This window comes from Lonchura striata, chromosome 6, assembly GCF_050655825.1.
Source record: "Lonchura striata isolate lonStrDom1 chromosome 6, ASM5065582v1, whole genome shotgun sequence".
NCBI lineage: Eukaryota > Metazoa > Chordata > Aves > Passeriformes > Estrildidae > Lonchura > Lonchura striata.
Window position 1 is genome coordinate 34983796 of NC_140708.1, and position 9587 is coordinate 34993382.

Consider the following 9587-nt stretch of genomic DNA (forward strand, 5'->3'; position numbering starts at 1 on the left):
CAAATGCAGTGGAATATTTGGGGAACATGCAGTTGAAATCTTTATCCCCACCCTCTTCTTTTGCTCATCTTCAAAAGAGCTGTCAGCTCATGGGTTTGTGCAACATGAAACACATCACATTTTCCACTCTGGGATCCTGCAGCTCTGGTGATGCCAGGGACTGGTGAGGATCTTTTTCCATCTCTGAAGCAGATTCAGAACAGGGAGTGATGCTCAGGCCTGCAGAAAGCACTTCCCTGGCACTGGAATTTGGTAAAGGAGAGAGCACAGAGGGGGTGAGAGGGTGGATGGGGAGAAAGGATGGTTGAGCTCAGCTGCTGTGCTGGAGGAAAAGCTGCAGCAACAGCTCTGTCTGCTTGTGCTGTGTGGGTGTTCACACAATGGAGCTCAGTCATCAGGTCCCATCTACACACCTACACCAAGGGCTGTGTGATAGAACAGGTTATGTGAGGGTGGATTAGAGGATTGGAGGATTGAGTATATAAAGAATCCTGAGCCACATTTTTATTTTTTTTTAGATTTGCTTTATGCTACAGCTAATCTTTGTCCAAAAAGAAGGGAAAAAAAATTCTATAATGGAACCACAAAGAAACTCAGCCTGAAATCATCTCATCTAGGTTTGCTGGATTTTAGATGTTGAAAGGCAGGATCTGGGATGTAATTGTGTAGCATTACATGACACGTCAGGTGTCCTAAATCCCCTTGAATTATAGGCATATAATTCAGGAGGTGCCTCAGGTGCCCTGTGAAAAAAGAAAGGTACACCTAGAGAGCAGCTCAGATCTCATGGACGAGGCTGTGGGAAAAGGCAGCACAGCCAAGTGACTGGAAATGGGAGGAAACTGGCCCTGAGGTGTTTCAAAGCAACAGAAGGGGCAAACCAAATAATTCATCTGCACCAGAAACTAAAACCTCTGACAGGGCTTGCATTTAAAAATTGTATCCATGGCAGCTTGTCCATTTTTTCCAGTGATATCAGTTTTCCTCATAAAATACATTACCTCTCCCTACAAACCTTGCCTCTCTTGCCCCTTTGAGCTCTCAAATAGGTCAATAATTCTATTGACTTCCAAACTCTTTACTTGAAAGTAGTCAAGACCTTTGTCTGGTCAGGGTCCAAAAGTCCTTCTAACCTGCAAGCATTTATGGAAAAAGTGCTGATTGAATAGGAAAAAATGTGCAAAAATATATTTAAAACCTCCTCTCTCCAAACCTCAGCTGGCAAGTGCAATGGGGCAAATGGTCCATTGTGGCTCCCAGCTGTTTAGTCTCCCCAGTTTACAATCCCCATTATGTGGCAGTTATGCAGAAGGTGAGGCCATCACTTGTTTGCCATTGAGCAGAGCTATTCTCCAGCACTAACAATGATCTGAAAACCAGGCAGATAAAATGGTGCATTCTTACATGCAGTTGTGGTTTGGTTACTTTATGGCAGGGCATACTTCTCGTGTCTGCCTGGTATTCTCTTGTTCTTATGAGCCCTATCTACAAAGTAATGAATTCTGTGACCTTTATTCAGGTAATTACTTTTTAATTTCAGTTTTCAAGCATTTTTATTCAGACTTCATTGGCAGATGCAGGGTCTGACTAGTCTATCCCTTGGAGGATGCGTGCTTTGTCCCAGGCAGGTATATTCAGTGCAAATAATTTTTCCTCTAGGACTCTCTTGTGGAAGGTTTCATTTCACTGTGGTAGGTTAAATTACTTTAGATTTAGATACTCATAGACAGTGGTGTTCAAAATCTGTTTCTTAGACAGCAAAACACTTTTGTTGGCAAAGGAATAACTTTGGGGAATGGAGAGACCTCAACCTGTCATAGTACAAGCTCATTTATTTTTCCTTTCCTGCTTTCACTGTGTGTTCTGGACCTTGCTAAGTAATCTTCCCTATCTAAAAGCTCCTCTTCACAAAGGTGAGGGAGATACTGCTTTAGTTTTCAGTTACAGACTTTACAACTCCATCAGAAGAAAGATTCTTGTTTTCATATAGTCCCCAAGAGTTACCACTTAGTGTTATTATGGTCTTTGCTCAGGGTAACACCAGTTTGACAGCTTCCCATTTATTAATGCAGTTAAATATGTTAATAAACGTGACATTTATTATTATTATCATAACATTCTTCAATTACATTGGTGAAGTCTTATCCAGCAAAAGCAAACCTGAGCCAAATATATCTTTAAAACGTCTGCACACAAGCCAATGCCAGCCAAGGGTGTGACATTTTTTGTTTTTTATTTTTACAGTTTTTAAGAACACTTCACACTGGCAAAAGCTTTCAGGGAAACCCAGCTTATACTGGCATCAAGTGATTTTTGCTCATACAGCTTGCCTTGTTTGCAGAACTGTTTCAGGCCAGACCTGAAGCACTCTTTGGCCAGCACAAGCTGAATGTGTGCCAGGGCACAGCTGCAGTGGTGTCATATCAACCCACAAACAAGGACTTCATCAGGCAGCACTGGTGGGGAGCTACAGCCTCTTTAGCTGACTCTCATTTACCCCCACTGGTTCTCACTGGGAAGGTTCACAATCATAGCTGGTCATTTGCACACCTTGCCTGTGTTCTGCTGGTAAAACTTCTCCCAAAATTGAATTTTCCAGAATATTGGAGCAGTATATGGGAATGCCACATGAAACTAAGCAATTGCTAAAGTGCCTGTTTGGCTTCCATGATCTAAGTTCATAAATAAAGAAGTTCCTTGCTGGTTTTTCTTGGTCTCCTCTTGGTGCCATCTGAGAAGCACAAGGGGAGCAGAGAGGATGGAAGGCTTTAGATCAAGAAGAAATGTCTGGCCTGGGAGGAAAGCAGAAATTCATAAAGGAAGGTTTGCCATTTGATATGGGACATTGCATAAATCACTTGCTGTGGAGATTTAGGGACACATAGTGTCATAACTCTACCTGTTGTCATAGAGAAGGACGACTCTTCTATGTCATGACAAACGTACCATTTTTCTTTTGTGTGGCTGCAATTTCTGTTTTCCATTTTCTGCTCTGTTTGGGGGTGAGAGTGGCCTATCCCTCCTCTGAGGGCAGATGGAGAGGAACCATCCCTTTCCCTGAAATCCTCTTGAAATGTGCCAGCATTAACTGCACAACGATCTTGCACTGAAGTGTGCCTGGGACAATTTTTTATCTCTGAGATGTTGGTTTAGGTCTCTAAAGAGCTGCTGGACTGTGAGGCTCTGACGTCTGTGCCAACAACAAGATCTGTATGTCCCAAAAATCATGTGAATCTGTGGCTCCTGTGGCAGTGTAGCCTTCTCCATGCTCACCACACATTCCTACAGGAATGTGCAAACCCCACGGAACAGACCCTGCAGATATTTTGGCTTTGAGAACAGCAAGAAGTTGCATAAACTTTCCTGTATTTTACATCCCCATCTTTCATTGTGAGATATTGAATTGTGACATCAAAGAGTTAATGTGGACAGAAATGTTTGATCTCATTCTACTTGAGCTTATTACATTTTGAATTCTGATACTGTTACAGTGAAGCTGTAAATTTATCTTGAGGTAAACCAGCAGAAAGGCACTATTTTCTAGTTAGCAGCAGCCATTCTGTTCCTAAAAAGAAATTTGGGACAGATGTGTCTGTCTTATTATTTCAGTGAATGCAGGGAGAAAATGTATTTTATTTCTTATTAAATAAATTTGCCTGTTCATCTCAGTATGTGGGACTGTCAAAGCTTATAAATTTGGCAGTATTTAAACATGATCATTCTGTTTTTCTTTAAACCAAGTTATTAAATTGATATATTTTTATAAAAAGCAGAAGGTGATGGAAATTTTTTTTTCATCTTTTGACATTTGGTTTACTGTTAAGGGGTTTTAAGTAACACTGTATCTTAAATCAGAGAGATAACAACTCTTCCAAAGACTGCTGAAAACCAACCAAAAGACTGAGATTGCAATGGTGGTAATGCAGTGTGTGTTTTATTTTTTGATATTGGGATTTTTTTGTGCTAATGCATTGTTGCAGTTAAGTGTCACATGCTTTTCCCTGAGCATCTCTCATACCTGGCTGCAGGGGAACCAGAGACAAGCTGTTCTGTTGATACATTTACAAATCTCACTCTCACTTCTGCCAAAGTGGCTTTAGGTTTACAATCACCATAAAAACCCCTTACACCATTTTCAGCAGTGGTTAATCTGGTGTAAGTGCAATTAGGGTGCAGTCATGACCAGGAAAAGTTCCCTTTTGTGTCAAAAAAGATTCCAGCTCCTACAGAAATTGTGGAGTAAGATCCATGATGGGGTGGCTGTGCTTGGCCACAAAGTCACAAATTTCCAGCTGAAGCTCCCTCTTGAAGAAAACACTGGGGTTTGAGTCATGTTGTCACAAGCTGCTGTGAGGGTGAGTAGGGTTAAAGCAAACCTCCAGACCAAGAGTTTAGAGAGGGACAGACTTTTCTATCCCAGTCTTTGCAACTGTGATGAGAACTGGTTAACTTTCTAGGAAATGAAACCAGGAATTTCTATGAGGAAAGGTGAAAAAAAACTGAGAGCAAAAAGGTTAATATTTTTTGAGAGATGTGGAAAGGAGAAATCCTTTTGCAGTGAGCAGCAGGTCAGCCCTTCTGTGAGGAAAAGCAGGAGGCCCTTACATGTTCTTCCTACAGAAGAAGGATCAACTCAAAATTAAAAAATTTAAGCATGTTCATAGAGATTTTAATTTGTTCTATTGATTCTGGTTGACAAATCTGTTTAGTTATATCATCAGCTACCTTGTGTCCTTGATTCTCCACTAGCCTGTTCCACACACAGGCAAGACCACTAATATGGGGGGAATTACTGTGCATTACTCCATGTGCATGGCTGGGAAATGAGTTGGACCCAAAATCTGAGCATCTTTTAAATCAGATGTTGCTAAGAGTTTGCCCAAAAGAGGTCTCTCTTCCCACTTCTCAAGGCTGAACGTATTTGAGCTTCAATAAAAATTTTTAAGTAATTTCAAGCTGGTGGGCAAGGTCAATATTCCCTCATTTGCTGTAATCCTGAAACAGGACAGTGTTTGCAAATGCAGAAATTTTCCATGAGCAAAACCATTTAAAAAATTACTGATTCAAGAACCTGGAAATGTTTTTCTGGGCATTTCTAATCAAAATATAGTGTTTCACATAGTGAGTGAAAAGGTCCTCACTGTATCATAAGAGATGTGGTCTGGGCAAAGAGCAGGTCCCTGAGTTACAGCTGGGTAAGCAGGGAAATCAACTTCTGTTCCTTGAGAAGTGAGCCAGGCAAATTAAATTAATGCTGCCTTGGTCCAAAGCAAAGCTTCTCAGCCAGACTTCAGAACTTGCTTCCTACTCAGAATTCACCTCTGGTTTGCTGTGTGGCTGGATGAGGCTTTGGATCAAGTGCAAATTCCAGCAGTGGGAAGAACAGCAGGATAAAATAGAGACAAGTGCTGGGACCATGGTAAATCACTGCTACCTGTGAAAGGCAACATTTGTTTAGGAGCAAAGCTCTGCTTATGTGTTAACCTGAACTGGTGACCTGTACATTGCCATCAAATGCTCTTCTGCTATCCTGTGATAGAGCAGCATTTTCCAGGGACCACTGGACAAAGTTTACCCCAGCAAAAGTACAGCTTAAATACTTTTTGGTCTTTATCTCAAATCTATCCTCTGTAAAGTGGGGATAATACTATTTGCCCAGCTTTGTAATATTCACTGACATCCTATTGCAAAAGATGGTCTGGAAAGTGTGCCAACTTTTTTATTACCACTAATAAATGAGAAATCTCTTTCTCATTCTAGGACCTACTGTTAAGGGTCAGTTAAGGTGAAACCAGAGTATCAGGTTTATAAAACATTGTTCTATAAAGAGAACAGCTACAAACTGTGATGCTATGAAGAGTAATGAATCCTAACTGCTCTTCTGAGCAGGAAGAGAGTGAAGAGCACACTCTGTCCAGGCTCATATGTGCCACAGGACCCTGCTATCACAGAGGTGGGATGGTGTTTCTGGGTCACTCTGCCTGTGATCACTTCATGCCACATGTATCCACAGCCAGCATTTCTTCAGTCAAAAAACCAAATAGCATTTCTGGGAAGAGGAGACCTGACTACTATCCATGCACTTCACTTTTAAGTGGCTGGCCATGCCAGGCTGGTAATTTAAATGGATAAAGAGTGATAATAGTTTAGCAGTGAGAACAACAGTTTTTCCACCTCTTATCTGGAGATAATGGTGGAACATTGCAGGGTTTTTTCACCCTCTTCCCAGCACCTGTCCTTATTTGTTGAACAATTTATAGCTCCATCTGAAGTATTATCCTGCTAACAGTAGGAGGTATTTGCAGTGCAGCACAACATAATCCTCCCCTCAGAGATTAAGACTATTACCTCATTGATGCTCCTAGTCTCTGCCAGCCTTGGCATTCCAATGTACAGTGTGAATGCAGGTTTGCTGCATAATAGCTCACTATGCTACTAGCTAAGCCACTGAATGCTTCTACAGTCATTCCTTTTATTAGGAGAATGACATGACAGTAATAATGGATAATGAATTCTGTTAATGAGATGACTTATTTCAAAAGTAAATAAAGCTCAGGTGTCACGTGAATGAAACATTTGAAATATCTGCAAATGTGATTTAGTCAAATGTTCCAGGGAAGGAAAAAAAAAAAAAGAACCCACACAAACCCTCCTTTGAGGCAGCTGCGATTGAGTGGGTAAAACTCCATAAGCAAGAAAGGAGAAAAGGGAAGTTGTACACGCAGCTTAACTTCATCCCTGGTGCAGGTGATTGATGGCACAATCTCTCCTGCTCCAGTATAGATGAATTTGGCCACGCTGAGGGTGTGTAACCTCTGTCAGGTCGAGGCTGCACTCCTGCTCCCGTGTGTGATGGGGTGGGAGCAGCTCCCAGCAGGAGCTGCCTTGGGACTGCAGCTACTGGCACAGCCTCCCTGCAGCTTGGTCTTTCTCTCTTCACTGGATTTATCACAAAAAGCTCTTGACTTGGTTGAACTAAAGCCAAGGGAAATGCAAATATCCACTGCTGTTTCTGCTGAATTACATTTACTCCTTTACTAAGTTATTATTCTTCCTATGAAGAAACAACTTAGACATCTTTTCATGTAATACAGAAATACTAATGTAATCTTCCTCTCCTCACATTTTTAAATGATTGAACTGTGTTTTGTTTCATTTTTGCAAACCAATTCACTGTCAAGCACAGACCAGGTTTGTAGTTTGGTTTATTGTACACGAAAATGTTACCAACATCAGCATCACACAGAGATACAAACAGGCATCGTCAAGGATGTGGTGAGGATGCTAATATTAGAACTGTCAGACAGCCTTTGTGAAACTCAGGGTTTCTTTATTGACCATAAAAGCATTAAAGCATCAAAGCAAGAGACTACTTGGTGTGTACAGGCGTATTTATCTTCCCTAAGATTTTTTTGCCCTGATGTGGACTCTGACTTCTGCACATCTTTAATACATTTACCCTCACAGTATGCCTGTGAGACACAGAGGAGCTACTCTTTGCATTCTACAGAAATTCCGCAGTTCTGCAAAACAGAGAGCTGGAACACTGCAAAGACAGCAGGCAGGCTGACCTCCTGCAAACATGGCAGCAGGAGGCTCCTCCAGGAGCTCAGCTGCCCAGGGAGCAGGACCTGCTCCTGCCGTGGCTTCCTCTGGCCATTTGCTCTTGCCCCATGGCACAAGGCACGGGGCACTGCGATGTGCAGTGTCACATGTCACTGGTTAGCAATGCCAGGGAGTTGTTTGCCCATGGAGGGAGTATTTTAAAAAGAAAGGAATGAATGAAGAGTCCAGTGACAGGTTCCATGGCTTTGGCCTCAGGGGATGACGTGGATATTCCCACCTGGCAGCTCGTTGGTTCTCTGTGTCTGGTAGTTGGAGCATTTTGGATGGTTCTAGGGAGAAACCAGACTGACAGTCCCTGTGAACAGCAGAGTCTAGAAAACTGTGGCATCCTAGAGGCTTTTGTCCCAAACTCCAAGTGTCCCTGAAGCATCTGGCCCACACCAGCCTCCCACCCAGCACAGCTGCACCACCATAGGTACCCAGGGCAGCTGCTTTGGTGAGGCTTGGGGATGGCTCCACGGGCTTCCTTCCCTGGGGATTCGGGACACTGTGGGCTCACACTTCAAAAGAGAGAGAAGCAGATTAAAATCTGATGCTTATATGGAATAGGGGTAGGGGTTGAGGGAAGATGCAGAGATATGAAAGGGGAAAAAGATTTGTGTGCATGACCTGATGCATTTTTAAGCTAAGTCTTACAAAGTTGTTAAAGTAGACTAAGCATTTCACCCAGAATAATCACAAAAACTGGGCTGTCCTTCCATGTTCAGCACCCCTCCTGTTATTGGAACAAGGTGGGAAAGGTCTCAAAAGTTTAGCAAAGAGAAATCAGCCTCCAGGAGGGCATGCAGGATGCTGTGAGAAAGCTCCATCAGGGCAAAGCTGGCATGTGCTGCAGCCCCTCTCCAGCCTTCCCAGAGCACTCGGGCTGGAGCCAGGCTGCTGAGAAGCTGCCCTGCTGTTTGGTTGTTTAAGCTGTGGCTGCAGAAGAAAAGAAAAGCAAAACCATGGGTTGATTTATATCTCTTGGTTATTATAAGGCATTCCCAAAATAAACAAACAAACAAACAACCTCAGACATTTTAAAACTGAACCATTTTAAAAAATTGCAAAGAGCTTCGATCATTTTCAGTAATTTAAGCATGAACAAAAATTAAAAACTCCCCTGGCTCTTTCATTTGATATTTTTCAAGCCTGTTTTTTTTCCCCTTGCATACTCCTTGCATATTTCATTCCTCACAATCCTGTCCCCATTAGTGGTGATGACAAAGCTCCCATTGCTCCCCATGTGTGGGAGAATCACACTGTAAGTATGGATTTAATCACCAACCTTCAAAGTGACTAAAAAGGCAGATAGATGAGATTCCTGGGGAGATTTTCAAAAGTGAATTTTGACATCCTGGCTCTTTTGAGAACGTCGCTGCTCTTTTCTAAAACATTTCTCGAGGCCTGCCCCTTATGGGGCTAATTTCAGGTACCCTGAGGTACAGCTGCTTAACTGGTTCCAGCTCCGTGCTGGGTCCTGGGGCTCCGGGCACCCCTGGGGCTCCGGGCACCCCTGGGGCTCCGGGCACCCCTGGGGCTGGCACCAGCCTTGGCTCCCAGGCTGAATTCACGGGCAGCACACGCGGGCAGGGAATCTCACCCTTCTCACTTGAGGAGCCCTCTGGAAATGCTGAAATTCTGACTTTCCATGGGGGAAGTGACTCAGGCTCCTTCAGATGCTGCTGCTGCCACCGTAGAAAGAGCAGATCAAAACTCGGCGATTATTCTCCTAAGCATCTCTAATTAAAACCAATAATGGGGTTAATTAAAGCGCATGAAAAGCAGGATGTTCAGCACCAAGCCAGCGTTTCTTTTTCAGCTTGTGCTTGGTTTGTGCAGTTGGGTCCCTTCATTAGCCCTTGGCCAAGGCCTTCCAGACCACATACACTTTACCAGGTGTATTAGTGTGTGCTCATAGCAACAAAATTAGCATCAGAACCATTAATTTTCATGATACTGGACAGCTTTTTTTTAAGCCA